The following is a 15,086-nucleotide window of genomic DNA, read 5'->3' as shown; positions in this document are numbered from 1 at the left end:
CTAACCCGTGATGATTTCCTGCATGTCTTCCCTCTCTCTCTCTCTTCCCTTTCTCACATAGCTGTCCTGTCAAATAAAGGTGGAAAAGCCCAAAAAAGTATCTTTAAAAAAAAGAAAGAAGAGGAAGCTCTTTCCCTTCCACTACTCTCAAGTTCTTTGTTGTGCTACTGACAGCAGTCAGTGCTGTCCAAAGCGTGTCGGCCTCTGCCTGCACCGTGGTAGCTTGCCTTTTGTTTGTCGTTGACCTCAGCTGCCGTGGAGCAGCTTTGCACATTTCTGTTTGTTTTGCTAATAAATTGTACTGATAATTTTGTTAAAAGTGCCCCCCATCCTTTCTTCAGTTATTTTTACATCAATGGTTAGTCTCTGATTTATAGGGTTGTAACAAAGGTCAAAGCCAAAGGAGACAGAAAGAAAAGAGATAGAAAGAAACAGAGAGATGAAATGGATACTGTGAGAGAGGAGAACTAGTAGAATGAAGACGTGATGGCAGGAATCTGTGAATGTCATTATTATTCAAATAGTTTTATTGAGTTTTCACAAGACAAATTAACAAACCAAATTTTCACAGAACCCACCACCCAGACCAACATCAATCCCTAAACATGAATGTGGATTTGTCCAATTTTGAAAATAGATCAAAAAGGTTGCCAGATCTGAAAGTTTTCTGGTTGAGCCAAGAGTAGAATGCTTTAGCTCTTTGAGTTTGAGCTGTATAATGATAAAGCCAATACTGGGTATCTGATGATAGTGTTCCACTCTGATAAAGAGATGTTCCTGCAGTTGTACAGTACACACTGAAGTAGGCCTACATCACTTAGGCTACCTAAGCCACTTTTCAAAGTGTTTTCAACAGGGTTTAAGACTGTTTACATGGATTCATCCTTGCAAGAATGTGAGTCTGAAGTCTGAAGGATGGATGACTTTTACTCCTGCCACTTGATTATTTTGCAACTGCTGCTCAGCCTTCTTCAGAGCAGCCATGTGGGTGTTGTTTCTCTGTTTTTGCTCGTCAAGCAGAGCCACGTAGGAGGCTATCATTTTCTCAGCCTCCTTCAGCCCGGAGACTTTCTCCTGCTGCCATAGAATACAATCACTTGCTAGCTGATCTTCAACCTTTTTCTTTCGAGCAGCCATGAGGTCTGCATCTCCAGATGGGCAAGATAGGTGCCCCAGGTTTTTATCAGCTGTGCCATGAGGGAAGACTTGTCCAATTGCATAGCATTTGATTAAGATTGATTTGAATGTACGGTTTCTAGTAATAGTCAATTTTCTAGTCTTTTCCCAATTTATTCAACCCAGTTTTGTGGGACTAGTTGACATAAATGTAACATTTATTTCTAAGAATGTGCCTTACATCCTCCAGCAGGAGTGTATGAGATGATGACAGTCCTTTTCAGTCGTCAAACATGCAGCCTAGACAAAGACTGTGATAGCAGTAAATAGAGGTCAGGCTGAATCATCCTCCAGTAGTGTATGTCACATGTTCTACCTATATATTTAACACAATAATAGTTTACATATCTGATTTGGGATTGGTTGTGCTAATTGCAGACTTAATTATGAATCATGATTTGCATGGCATCTTCAACATTTAAAGTGTCCCATCATATTAGAGTGGAAAGTCAAGAAATATGCTATAAGCCTTAGTCTTTTGCAAAAATATCCATAATTGATAATAATTGTGGTTATTTTCAAATAAACACATTCCTTCCTTTCTAACCAGCACACAAGAGCCCACTTTCTACATTGTTGTTTCTTGACTGAAGGTTACTGAATTTATAAAGAAACAGTGCAGTTAGGTTTTTATTTATAGTAGCCTAGAAGAGAGTGCTTGTGGAAGCCGCATGTCGACAGAGCACAACTTCACTCAATCGCTTTTCTCTTTGCTAATGCACTTCTCTGTCCGTGGCATGAATCACCCCTCATACTGCTGAGTGAGGACCAGAGGTTTTCGTGTGAGCCCACTGTTACCTCGTGTGTGTGTGTGTGTGTGTGTGTGGAGAGAGAGAGAGAGAGAGAGAGAGAGAGAGAGAGAGAGAGAGAGAGAGAGAGAGAGAGAGAGAGAGATGAACTACAACTCTGGCGTGAAAACAGACCGACTCGCATCTGTACCCGGAGTACCGAGTGCTAAAACTCTCCATCAAAATAAGAAAACAAAGAAATTAACCTTAGGTGAGTAAACTTGGAAGTGGAGGCGGGTGACATTAACAAACAGTATTTTGCGAGGTATTACGTTCCCAATGTCTGTTTTGAATCGCGACTGTTTTGCGATCACCTTGGAAAGTGTGACAGGCTTTGCTCTTTTTGTTTGCTAACGTTAGGTGTTGACAGTCTGCTGCACGTGCGGTTGTTGGAGATTTAGCTCACTGCGTAGATGTTGTAGCACACTCGTTTTGGTGATAGGAGTTTGAATAGTTTGCCCATAGCTAGCTATATATCAGCGGTGTTTACATTCCTCTCAGCGCCGCGTTTGCCTTTAAAAGTGTTAACCTGTAGACCTGCATTGTTTCCAAAGAAGAAGAGTCCGGCAAATAGGCCACTCACTGTCTGAAATAGACTCAATATTCCAGGATCACATAATTTGTCATTAGTTCAGTCCACTGTGCTGTGTAACTATCATAGACTGTAATATTAACAGTCTATGGTAACTATATTAAAATTTAAAGACATTGTATAACATAATGCTATTTTATGCATTTGGAACATGACCAAATAGTGAGCTAATAACAGTGGTAGTGATTGTTTTCATGTTTTAATTTGTGGGGGCCAATGTCAAATTGTATTTGTGAAAGTGATTGCATGTGTTTAGGGTACCAGAAAAGAACAATCTCTTATTATCCATATTAGTCCATATTATCTGTATAGTAGTCACTTTAAAGGTGCAATATGTAATATTGTATGTAATACTGGCAGCTAGCGGTTAAAATAGTTTACTGGAGAGTCGTCTCCCCCGCCCCCTCCTGCCCAGACTCGAAGTTCACGGAGGTTGCCAGGCTGAGACCGCAGCATTCACAACAATGTTGCTAGACGCTTTTCTCACATAGCCAGACATTACTCCACAGCACAGCGGAGTAGCTAACGGTAGATGCTGGCTATATTGACAGTCATAAAAGCCCGTGCTCACGCGGAGCTCTGTAACCAACTGACAGACACACTTTTTCGGCTTAAAATTACAGTATGAACCGCTAAAAACACAACAACCTCACTGTCCTCTCCACACGCCAGTCACGCACACTTCCTCAGAAAAATACCACTACTTTGCCGATGGAACACACTTCATTGGCTTAGAATTACGGCAACAATCGCTAAACACACTGCAAACTCACAGTCCTCTCTTTCCGATTTACAGCCCCCCTCTCGTGGCTTAAAATAACTCACCGTTGTCGGCTCCAGCTGCTGAACTACACGTTGTAAACAGCCATGGGCTGCTTGCCTGGTCCTCCGGTAACGTTAACAGTTAGCAGGGTTAGCATGGCGGCATTAGCCAGGACCAGTCGGGACCACTTTACTGGCTATGTCTCAGTTGTTTTTGCGAGTAACCAACTCGGGTACTCTAGCTATATAATTCAATGTGAGTACACAAATGTTGAAATGACAAAAAATGCCCGTCCCTAGTAGCTGTGATAAATTAGCCTGAAGCTAATGCTTACCAGTTCAGGAGAAAATAAGCCAACTCTGCGTCCTTTTGGGATCTAAGCTGTCTCCATCTTTCAAATACATAACCAATATTTACCAGGGGGTTGTTACGTCTCTGGTCACCCAACTGTTAGAAACATTTGTTTTCTTTTTTTATGTCATGTAGAAATCTATCTCCGTTGATCCTGTTCGTTTGTTTGCTGCTTTCATGGCTGTACTACCGTTACAGCTGTAGCGGGCTGGGTTTACGTTTTTACAGGTATATCTGGCAACCCGGCCTGGCTGTCAAACTGGGCCGTTGATAACAACACACAGACCAAAACATAAACAGAAATTCCGTCACGGAATGTAAATTTCAAAAAGAAAAATACTGACATTAGCATTGTTGTCAGAAAAGATAGTATTTCAGTTTAACATGTTTCCTTAATATCTGATGAGGCATTGGTGTCATTTTTGGATTTATTACAGTACAAATATTACATATTGGACCTTTAATGGTGATGATAATAGTCTATTACAAGCTATTAGCAGTAACTGTAGATGTAAAACTAAATATCGACACTGATAGTCAAAAAAGTCTTTAAAGTGACACACATCATTAATGTGATCACTAAATGTGTATTTTTCAACTCACCACTTTTTGAGACTGAGAGCAAACCCATTTTACAGACCTTGATAGCTGTTGTCATTCACACACACTTAATTCCTTCAACTTTAAATTTAGATGCAGCTATTTTCCATTCACAGTTTTTTAGGCAAACCTAACAGTTCCTGGATTATGTTCATCAAAACGTTAACAGGAAATGCATCTGTTGAATGTTTTGTTTAGGAATTCTGTAAAAAATATTAACACGGACTATATTCACATCAGTACAATCACGATACTCAGTCAACCATCAGAAAAAATGTAAACCCTCTCTTTCGTGATGTATGTGGGAGAATGACTCTACATATTGTAGTAGCAATAACCTACCTTTAATTTTTGAGACTTGGTGAAATGAGCCTTCGTCTTCAAGGGCTCAGAAAGCACAAAAAAATAAAACAAACCTCAACACAGCCTCCAGCGCTGAATAACCTACAACCCAGTATTCCCCATACGCCCCACTTATACTCACACACAGGCATGCACATACTATACAACTCTCCCTCCAAGTCCAGTAACCAGGTCCAGGTGTTTGTCAGTGTGGGTTATGACAAGAGTATATCTGTATGTGAGTGTGTATTGGTGCACATGAGCAAGCATGTGTGAATGTATATCCAGATGGCATAAAACTATGCCTCAAATCTTACCTCACCTCATCTGAGAGGGTCCGGGGGCATGCAACACTGGGGAACCACGCAGGAAAACACTCAGCAAATATGAATGAGAGGTCCAGATGTGTGTGTGTGTGTGTGTGTGTGTGTGTGTGTGTGTGTGTGTGTGTGTGTGTGTGTGTGTGTGTGTGTGTGTGTGTGTGTGTGTGTGTGTGTGTGTGTGTGTGTGTGTGTACACACTCTTTCTTTGTTTGTCAATCTAGTAAGTGTATGCAGTTGTTGAGGCTTCACAAGGAACAGCAATCCTATTTAGGTAAGGAACACATCAGGCAAATCTGAGAAACAGCCACATTCTCAATTGGCTGTGTAATTGAGTTTCACATAGCAGTGGTAAACAGAACACTTCCCTCATTTTTTATTCTCGTTGTATATGTGTGTGTGTGTGTGTGTGTGTGTGTGGGGAGCATTTGAGACACATAAGAGTTTCAGACATCTCATGATGTGAGACGTGTTTAATTCAGACTGCTGGAAATTCAGATCACATTGCCGGTGCTTAATCTACACGCCAAGAATAGCAAACTTGCCAAAAACCAACTACATTTCTGTCTGATGAGTGGAACACAACGTGGAAAAGACTGACCGAGGATATAGTCAAAGGGTACATGTACATGCGCAGTAGCCGTGTGGAGCAATATTCAGTTTATATCAAATGTCATGTAAAGTCCGATTGATTTATTCAGAGTGAGGTCAAGGTCAAAATGAGAAAAAGCTAACATATCTACAAAATCTGTGGATGTGTTTCCCTATCTCAGTGTTATTGAATGTAGCTTTTTCTAAACGTGTAGCCGTCAGAAAGTTCAAAGAGGAAGTTAAGTTGGATGTAACAGGGTAAAGAGGTTATAATAGGGTGAGCAGTGGTGGCATTCAATGAAATGGACTTCCTCGAGTCTTCAGTGAGAATGAAGGCCAAAAATGTTTGATGATTTTCAGAAATGTAATGCTGCAACTAATGATTATTGTTAGTTGATTCATCAGTCGAATAGTTCCTCGATTAATCGAGTAGTTTACTTGGTTTGGTCTATAAAATGCCAGAAAATGTTGAAAATTGTTGATCAATGTATCCCAAAAGCCCAAGACGATGTCCTCAAATGTCTTGTTTTGTTCACAACTCAAAGATATTCAGTTTGCTGTCATAGAGGAGTGAAGAAACTAGAAAATATTCACATTTAAGAAGCTGGGATTTTTACAAAATAGGTGCCGATAAATTTAATAGTTGACAACTAATCGATTAATCTTTGCAGCTCTACAGAAATGAGTCATGCTCTTCACGCTTCCCATCTGATGTGATGGCTGCGTGCCTCTCATGCTTCTTCACTTATACGGGGAACCTTTCTTAGAAAAAGGTAAATGCCTTAAGCACATGAATGCGATTACAGTCACCACATTATTTCTTTTAAAGATTATAAAGAGTAAAAACTATCGTGCATGTGAACCTGAGGACAGTTTGTAAGTGTTGTGTTTTTCTAATATCCAATTTCCTCAACTTAGGGATAGAGTTGATAACAATCAAAAAGAGATAACAACCACTAGCCTGAGGTCTTTTTTTCAAAGACCTATCCATCTTTCTTAATTACAGTGTCAATGCGATTTATAGAAACCTTCCAGCATTGATGTTTACCTGAATTTGATAACAGCGAGTGTTTAAGAAAGTTTTCCACAGGCCTTGAACGTTTTTCAAAGCTTATAGAGTTAAGACAGTTGAAGAATAGGAATAGTAGGATTGTCTGAAATGAATGCATCACATTCATCCTGAAGAAATGGAGCAACAAGCACAGGAAAAGGCATTGCTTGCTTTGAAAATATGTGTTGCAGGTTTGAGGTTCACCCAAACTGCTGTAATCTCCAGCAGCTCTGCACCTAACCCTTTGTAAAAAAAAAAGTCGATTTAGACCACTTTCTTTCCTCAATTAACCTAACTAAACTAGGCCTATGCTAAGCTATGGTCAATTACTTTCCCTGAAGACTTCCTGCTGCTATTTCACAATAAAACTTGCAGCTCAAGTTCTGTTAACAACATCTTCTCTCTCTTGTTTTCTCCTCTGCAGTGCTAATCTGTTTTATGGGACGCAATCTGTTAGGGCTGCCCCCTCATAGTCGTTTGGCGACTCATCGGCCATAGTCGACTAAGATTTCTTTAGTCGATTTAGTGATTTTTTGAATGATTTTTTTTTTAAGAAACTTATGAGCACATCTCTGGTAAAGACAAGATTTAAAATGGTGCTTTTGCATGATTCTTTGTGGAGAAACTACTCGAATAAATCAACTAATTGACAGTTGTGCTAGGAAAACACCTCAGAAATATCACGCTGCACTTACGCTTATCTTGAAAAGACTGCAATTTGGCAACGTTTCAGTTTTCAGTGTTAGTTACGCATGTTTACTTTGCTGGTTGCCAGATTTATGTCAGCTCCGGCCGTAAAGGAAAAAATGGAAGAACAGATTATATTGCTTTGACTTGGAATCTTCCGTGTCATGTTATACTCAGTAGAATAGCTCATCAGACATCATAGCATTCATGAGTTTAAAGTGAATTGAATTGAATTGTAAAACAGCACAACGGGGTAACAGGGAGGAGGGTTAGCTTTATTGTAAAGCGAGTAATGACATTTTGGACACTTAATGTAAATCACAGGAAAATATAGTACTAAAAATAAACTACAACCTTTTAAGCAATGCTTGAGCTCACATGTCAAACAACAGAAATCCTGTTGGATTTGTTCAGATTTATTTAAGGGTATATAAGGACAGGTGAATTACAGCATTATTTTCCCAAAGATGATACCATTTCTCTTAATCTCTCAGCGCTGGGAGGGTTATAAACAGTATAGACAAAAGGCTCACTCAGCTGTCTGAAGCTCAAGAAACTCAAGCAAGTATATTTTCATTTAACTATGGCCACTGCTTTACATGGACCTGGATGTCGCTGTCTCTGAATACATGTTGTTTTCTTCTGTAAAAGTTCATCACCTTTTAATGTGAAATTACTTACTTAGTGTATGCATTGAGCAGTCGGAATCACAATTTTTTTAAAGTGATTGAATAAGCAGAATAAACGTGTGCATGCATGTGTGTGTGTGTGAGATATTTGTCTTCACACACACAGATCCCATTGGTTCTTCCTCTCTGTAGCTGGTATGAATTAAACGTTTGACCCTTCGCTTTTTAGATGGAAACTCCTGTGCTGCTTTTTTTTTTTTTTTTTCCTCTCAAAGATTATTTCTTGGGCATTTTAGGCCTCTATTTATACAGGACAGCTGAAGACATGAAAGGGGAGAGAGAGGGAACGACAGGCAGCAAAGGGCCGCAGGGCGGAGTTAAACCTGCGGCCGCTGCGTCGAGGCGTAAACCTCCACACATGGGCTCCACCAGGTGAGCTACCCAGGTGCCCCTGCGCTGCTTTTGACATGTTCAAATAAGTATGCACACGCAAAAGGCTCCAACGCTATTTTTCACTGCACATTACACACAATAACGTGCTGATAATGTATGTCATTAGATTTAGAATTTACTCTGAATCTGAAATTAAAAACCTAGTGCAGTGCCCGTTTAAAACATGCCTATTTTGAACTGGCTGATGGCTTGGCCAAACAATTGCTGCTTGTAGCTTTCTCCAGAACCATTGTACCACAAAATAACTCACAGAAGGACCTCAAAGAACTTAATGTTTAACTTAACTGTATACTGCCTTTGTAATAGTGTTTTAGTTGCTTGAAGTTAGACAAAGGCAGAGTGCAGTATCTACATTTTTAGGGTCAAAGGTCATATCAATGGTCTTTTCTTTAATGTATAACATTTTCCTTCCTGTAAAGGTATTACATAAAAGTGTCAGCACTATTGTACCTACAACATGTTTGGCTGGCCTGTATGAAAACTTTGAAACATTTTTCTCAGTTTCAGTGTTGGCGTAGTTACTGCACTTTGCCTTTGTAGGGCAGAAATGTGCACAACAAAATAACGTGCTGGAGAGACCGAGAGCCTGGGTGTCATCTAACGTGTTTGTGTTCGACTAATTTCATCATTTGCATGTAGGGTTGACGGCAATCAATTTTTTTGGCCTTTATTGGATAGGACTGTTTAGGCACGGAAGGGCAGAGAGAGGGGGAATGACATGCAGTAAAGAGCTGCAGGTCAGAATTGAACCTGTGGCTGCTGCAGTGAGGACTAAGCCTTTGTACATGGGGCGCACACTCTACCAGGTGAGCTACCCAGGCGCCTCGGACGATCAGTTTTTGGCACGTCACCGGTAGCCCACTGCGAAGACATTCTTGACTGAGAGCCGTGATACCCCGCCCCCACAGCTGCACAGAGGTCGCTGTTTTGTTTTCTTTACAGCGTGCTGCGTGTGATGGGACATCTTTTGCGTATGCGGGATCGTTTGAGAGACACACACACACACACACACACACACACACACACACACACACACAGAGGCTCCTCGATTTATAATTATATAGAATAATACAGCTATTTTTATACCTTGGACCTTCATCACATACTGTACATTTCATGATTTTAACTTGATGAAACGTTGTAAATACAAGTAATCAACAATTTTTTGTCCTTTCCAGTTTTAAGAATGCAGTAAAACTGCTACATGTGGTCATTTGTGTCAGCTGCAGAGAAGATAGGGGGCCCTATTTTAACAATCTGAAACGCAAGTGTGAAATGCAAAACGCAAGTAGCTTTGTGGGCGGATCTCGAGCGCTGTTGCTATTATACCGGCGGGATAAATGAGTCTTGCGCCCGACGCAAATCTAAAATGGGTTGGTCTGAAGTAACTAGGTGTGGTTTGGGCGTAACGTGAAAATAACCAATCAGAGCGTCATCTCACATTCCCTTTAAGAGCAGGCACGCTTGTTCCATGGCGGATTGCTATTATGACGGCGGATTTGCCTGGCGCACGCCAGTGGAGCTGTCCAGGATGCGGCAAAGTAATAAATGCCCGTCTTGGCCGGGTGGCGAAGTCTGGAGAGGATTGCTGCAGCCATGGAGCGTGGGCCTCCAAACGCACCACCTGCTCCTGTTGTGCCCCTTCTTCTTCCCCCCACACCATCTCCGTCCACCCGCTCCATCAGGAGCACATCGCGCATTACTCCCGGATCAGATTGCGCCGAAGTGTCCAATCCCACCGTATTTCAGCATCACGTCTCCTTAAGTCCTCTAATATTTCCTCATTTATGTCATCAACACATCCATGATTCATGGAAATGTTGTGTAAAAACACAACAAGCCACAAAGAATGCTGCGACTTTTTGAGGACTGTACTGTAAAGTTCCTCCTGACCTATCCAAACACCTGAAGCGCATTTTCAGTAATATTTTTCTTTGTAATTATGTATGGTTTGCAAAAATGGAAACTGCTGCGTCCGTTTAGATGAGAGAAGTGTATGCGGGTTGTGCACACGCTACATTATGGCCAAGCATGCGCCCCTAAAATAGCATCTGAATAACGCGCCACTGACTTTAGACCAGGTTTTTCCTGGTCAGTGGCAGAATTGTTTTCTGAAACTGCAAAATAGCACCAGATAACATTTGCGCCGGAACACACCTCCTCTTTTCGCTGAACCACCCAGGAGCGCAAATACATTCCCTAATTTACCGACGTGCGTCTGTGGAGGGAAAAGTCCGCCGTGCGTCGGGTGCAAAATAGGAATGATACATGCGTCGGTGTACAAAGGCAATTGCGCTGAGTGCAAGATAGGGCCTAGGATCTGACACGGATCTGACTGGAAATGTTGCTTATTGGGTTAATGTAGCGTGTGTGTGTGTGTGTGTGTGTGTGTGTGTGTGTGTGTGTGTGTGTGTGTGTGTGTGTGTGTGTGTGTGTGTGTGTGTGTGTGTGTGTGTGTGTGTGTGTGTGTGTGTGTGTGTGTGTGTGTGTAATGGAGAGATGAACAAAAGAGTGCCCACAGTACCTGTAGTTGTGTGCATGAATGAATGAATGTTCTTTGTGTGCATCTAGAGGCCAGTTAGATAATAAAGTTGAGGTTTTAGTGTTTTGTATGCAGGTATACGATGCATATAGGGTGCATTTATATTCACTTCCGCTTATCAGTCTTTTCAGAACCTGATCAGGCAGCCGCACACTCTCATTATCCTAATCTTCATCTCCATTACTCTCCTGTTCCCCCTCGGGGTGGACAGTTAAACACACAACCCATCCTGATCTCATGATGGAGTTATTCTGTCCTAGTGCTCTATAATTCACACAGGGCACACAGTTCAGCCACTCCTCCCCCGGTGTTCCCCTTCTATTTTTTTTTTTGAATGACGTGACAAAGAGTTGGCATCAGCACCTTTTTAGAAACAATACTGTACTTAAAATGTTCCAGCCCTCTGTTTATTGAGGACAGCTCCAGGACCCAAAGGAAGATCATAGTAATCAGCAAATGACTGTGACGAACTTTGTGGCTAAAGTAAGGCTGCTGGTCATAATACTGCACCGTGAGCAGCATAGGTTGATGGTATAAAACAAGTTTAAATTATGATTTATTAGCCCAACTAATAACCCACAGAATCAGTTTAGGCTTGTGTTTAAACACTTTAAGGTGGATGTTAAAACATATGTGGTAAATTATTATATATATATATTAAGATATATATATCTATCTATCTATCTATCTATCTATCTATCTATCTATCTATCTATCTATATATATATATATATATATATATATATATATAACAATGTACGGTGTATTGTTGATAAGAACATCTCTGTTAACACACATTAACAGGTTGAGCCCTGAGGAAGCTTCATCTCGCAAACAGTTTTGCTTTGAACTGTGAGGCTGTTTTGTATTTGGTAGACCACAACCCGGTCTTCTTGTGTTTGGTTTGGCTCATTTCTAACTAAAGTAATCACTGAGTCCGTAGTTCACTTAAAGGAGAGAGAGAGAAAAAAAAACAGGGAAATTATGGAATGATGAGTGGGGGACTGAGGAAAAAGAGAGGAAATATCCATCTGGATCCACTTTGGGACAATTTCATCACTCCTGCCCTCCAAACCTGAGACCCCCAATTTTCATGGTGCCTCCTTTGAGGTGCCATTCCATCAATGAGGGGAGAAGTATTTGCCTACGAGCAACTGTCATTCTTAAGTTTCAGGAAGTGCCTTCACCTCTTGGTCTAGACATCCCCTCACTACTCAAAACTTTCATTAGGGTGACTACATGTATAATTGGTGGCCTGGATATCAATATTTTAGTAAAAGGTATAGTAAATAAAGACTGGGTAGCTCAGGCTGAGTCAGTGTTGATAGACAAGGGCATTAAGTATCAGTTTTCACTTTTCTTTTTTATGTTACTTCAAGTTGTGATTTTCTAATTAATAACCGGCTGCAGTTATTCATTTTCTAAGAATGTCTGAGAGGTTAAAGGTCAGTCTGAGGAGTGATGGAAAAACCAGACGTCCTGTTTTAAAAGATGGGCTGTGTACAGTACTGATGGCCCGCCGTCACAGCAGTACAGAATATCTGACCACCTACCACAGGTGCTTTTGTTTTGACAAAGCTTTTCAATTCAGGAATCCAGTGTGAAGGTGTAGATAAGGTTATTCTCGCATTGCCAGACCTATCTACACATCACTGTGGAGGAAGCTCTGGCTACACCACAGATACATTCTAGGATAGGAGAAAAAACACTCTGGGTTGTTTGCATTTCTTTAAACCGATCACAATCATCCTGGGTGGCGCTAAGTTCTGGACTCAGCGATGGTGGCTCTACAAAATAGTCTCGGCAAGGAACTTGTTTTGGTGGAACAAAATATCCCAGTTAGACATTAAATGCTGTAAACACAAGACAACACAAGGGTTATGCTCTATTTTACTGACTGTCTCCCTCGTAGTCTTTGACTGACTATAGTCCTCTACACGCATGCATTTAGGTCTGGAATGATAAATGGCTTTCTTTGATTTGTGCAGATTAGAGGTCGACCGATATGGGTTTTCTCAGGCCGATGCCGATCTTTTGAAATCAGGGTCGGCCGATGGCCGATATATGCTGCCGATTATTTTTGGCCGATATTTGCTTGTTTTTAACCTCTATTTGAAAGATAAAATTTAACACTAATAAGTACTTAAGATACACAAAATTTCTCAACAAAAACATTTATTGAACACTTGAACACTAATCTGCACTTGTATACTTACATTAAACATGTATAATGTAAAAACATATATTGTATAAATAAACAAAACTGGTAAGAAGAAAGAAAGAAAATAAACTTAACTTTGTCAAATAAACTTTTCAATGAAAAGATAAAGTTTAGTGCACTTAGCAGCATTTATCAAACATCTGAGTACAATAAAATAAATTAACTATTTTAACAATAGTAGTGCTGACACACAGTAGCAACCAGCAGCATTTCTTTGTTTTGGTGTTGGCTGGGTGAAGCGCTGCCATAAGGGGCTGGTTTTCTTTTCAGCCATCAGACTTAATGACTAAAAAAGGGGGAAAATACAAGGTTAAGTTAATATTTTGTATAGTATCTTCTTCAAGTCATTTTATAGATAGGTATAGATATAAAATCTAACATTTGTTTTATAAATCAGATAATAATTCAGTGCATTGTAAGTGATACAAGGCTAAAAACGTTTCCATCATCTTCCCAAAAACTGTCCTGAAACATGTATTTTTGTTTTGTTTTGTTTGTTGACAGACAAAGCCAAATGGACAAAACCTAATTATCGCAAAAGGGGGGAAAACAACTTTAGGCCATATGGTCAAAATTAAATGATTTAATAATAATGTAATAACTATAACTCATAACAATAATGTATTTCACTAGTAAATTGCTGTTGAACGAGAAAAACAACCACCATGGCAAAAGGGTATTTTACAACAACTTTGAATGCACCGCGACATCTGTGTTGTTCTTCAGACAAGTAAACAACGGCAGCTGCACACTGCTTAACATGCTGCTGTTGGATCATATACACTGAAATAAATCACACTTTACACCGTTTAGCTGTCAGCATTTTAATTGTGTTTACTCCATCTGCTAGCTAACGGTAGGCTAACATTAACTGCTGTTGGATCATATACACTGAAATATATCACACTTTACACCGTTTAGCTGTCAGCATTTTAATTGTGTTTAATCCATCTGCTAGCTAACGGTAGGCTAACATTAGCTGCTGACGAGTGTAATGTTAACTAGCGTCACATGCTGCGATGTTTCTGTTATTCTAACATTCGTTTTCGAGCATCAGAGAGCAACGCAGGCATCAGTGGCGCCGAAATGACTCACAGAAATCCGCGCTGCTATTCGGTCCGGTAGATACGGGTCGTTAAGGCACAAGTGCCGTATTAGCAGCGGGTCTACTCTGTACCAACCCTAGCAACGACGCTAGCTAAGCAAAGCCAGTCCTTCACTAGCCTATGGTGCGGTGGTCTCTTTTAACTACAACTTCTTTCTCTGCATTGAGTTGATAACCCTCTCAAATATAGACACACAAACAGAACAAATCATAAAAGTCTCAGATCCACTGTCTGTGATTGCAAAATTCTAGCTTAATTATTGTGACATGACAGCATGACATGACAGCTATTAATATCCAAAATAGCCGATTGTCATGTCGCCTATTCATGTTTTTTTTTTTTTTTTTTTTTTTCATTAAATATATAGGACTTTAAGAATTTAATCCTTACTGTTTTCTCCGAGGAACAGCTCCTTCCTTAGGCACTGGGTGAGGTCTGCTCACTCTGCTGGTAATTGACTCTTGGGGCAGCGTGCGTCAAACACGTGTTCCACAACAACAACACCAGGCAGCCCGCAGATGCGCCTGCCTATTAATCGGCTTGATATTGGCCGATGCCGATTATGTAAAAAATGCCAAAAAATCGGCCTCTAGTGCAGATGTGTCTTTGGCAAAGGATGGGCTATAATGTGTATAATCAAACTCATAGGCCACTAGTTATTCATTCTGTCTCTCTCCATGTCTGTCTCTCTCTTTCTAAAAGCCCTCCATCTGCTGCTGCAGATGTATTGTTTTCCGTCACATCATTGATACCCTGATGGCTGAAATTGTGTCCACATTGCCTTTGCAGACACCACCTCCCCATGAGACATAAACTCATGATGGACTTGTCAATGTGTTTTCCAAAGTCATTATCCCAGTAATTAAATCCGATT

At 40.5% G+C, this 15,086-nt stretch overlaps 1 protein-coding gene across 1 annotated transcript in view; it reads left to right on the top strand.

The window, feature by feature from the left end:
* Positions 1 to 2,089: 2,089 nt before the first annotated feature.
* Positions 2,090 to 15,086, top strand: part of bmpr1ba (bone morphogenetic protein receptor, type IBa) — an 80,569-nt gene continuing 67,572 nt past the window's right edge. Inside the window, exon 1 of the mRNA XM_028577610.1 lies at positions 2,090 to 2,175. The gene's annotated coding sequence lies outside the window, so the exon portion shown is untranslated. The remainder of the gene's footprint in view (positions 2,176 to 15,086) is intronic.

The sequence above is a fragment of the Perca flavescens genome, chromosome 5 (assembly GCF_004354835.1).
Source record: "Perca flavescens isolate YP-PL-M2 chromosome 5, PFLA_1.0, whole genome shotgun sequence".
Classification (NCBI taxonomy): domain Eukaryota; kingdom Metazoa; phylum Chordata; class Actinopteri; order Perciformes; family Percidae; genus Perca; species Perca flavescens.
The sequence above is the reverse complement of the archived record's forward strand: the minus strand, read 5'-3'. Positions and strand labels throughout refer to the sequence as shown.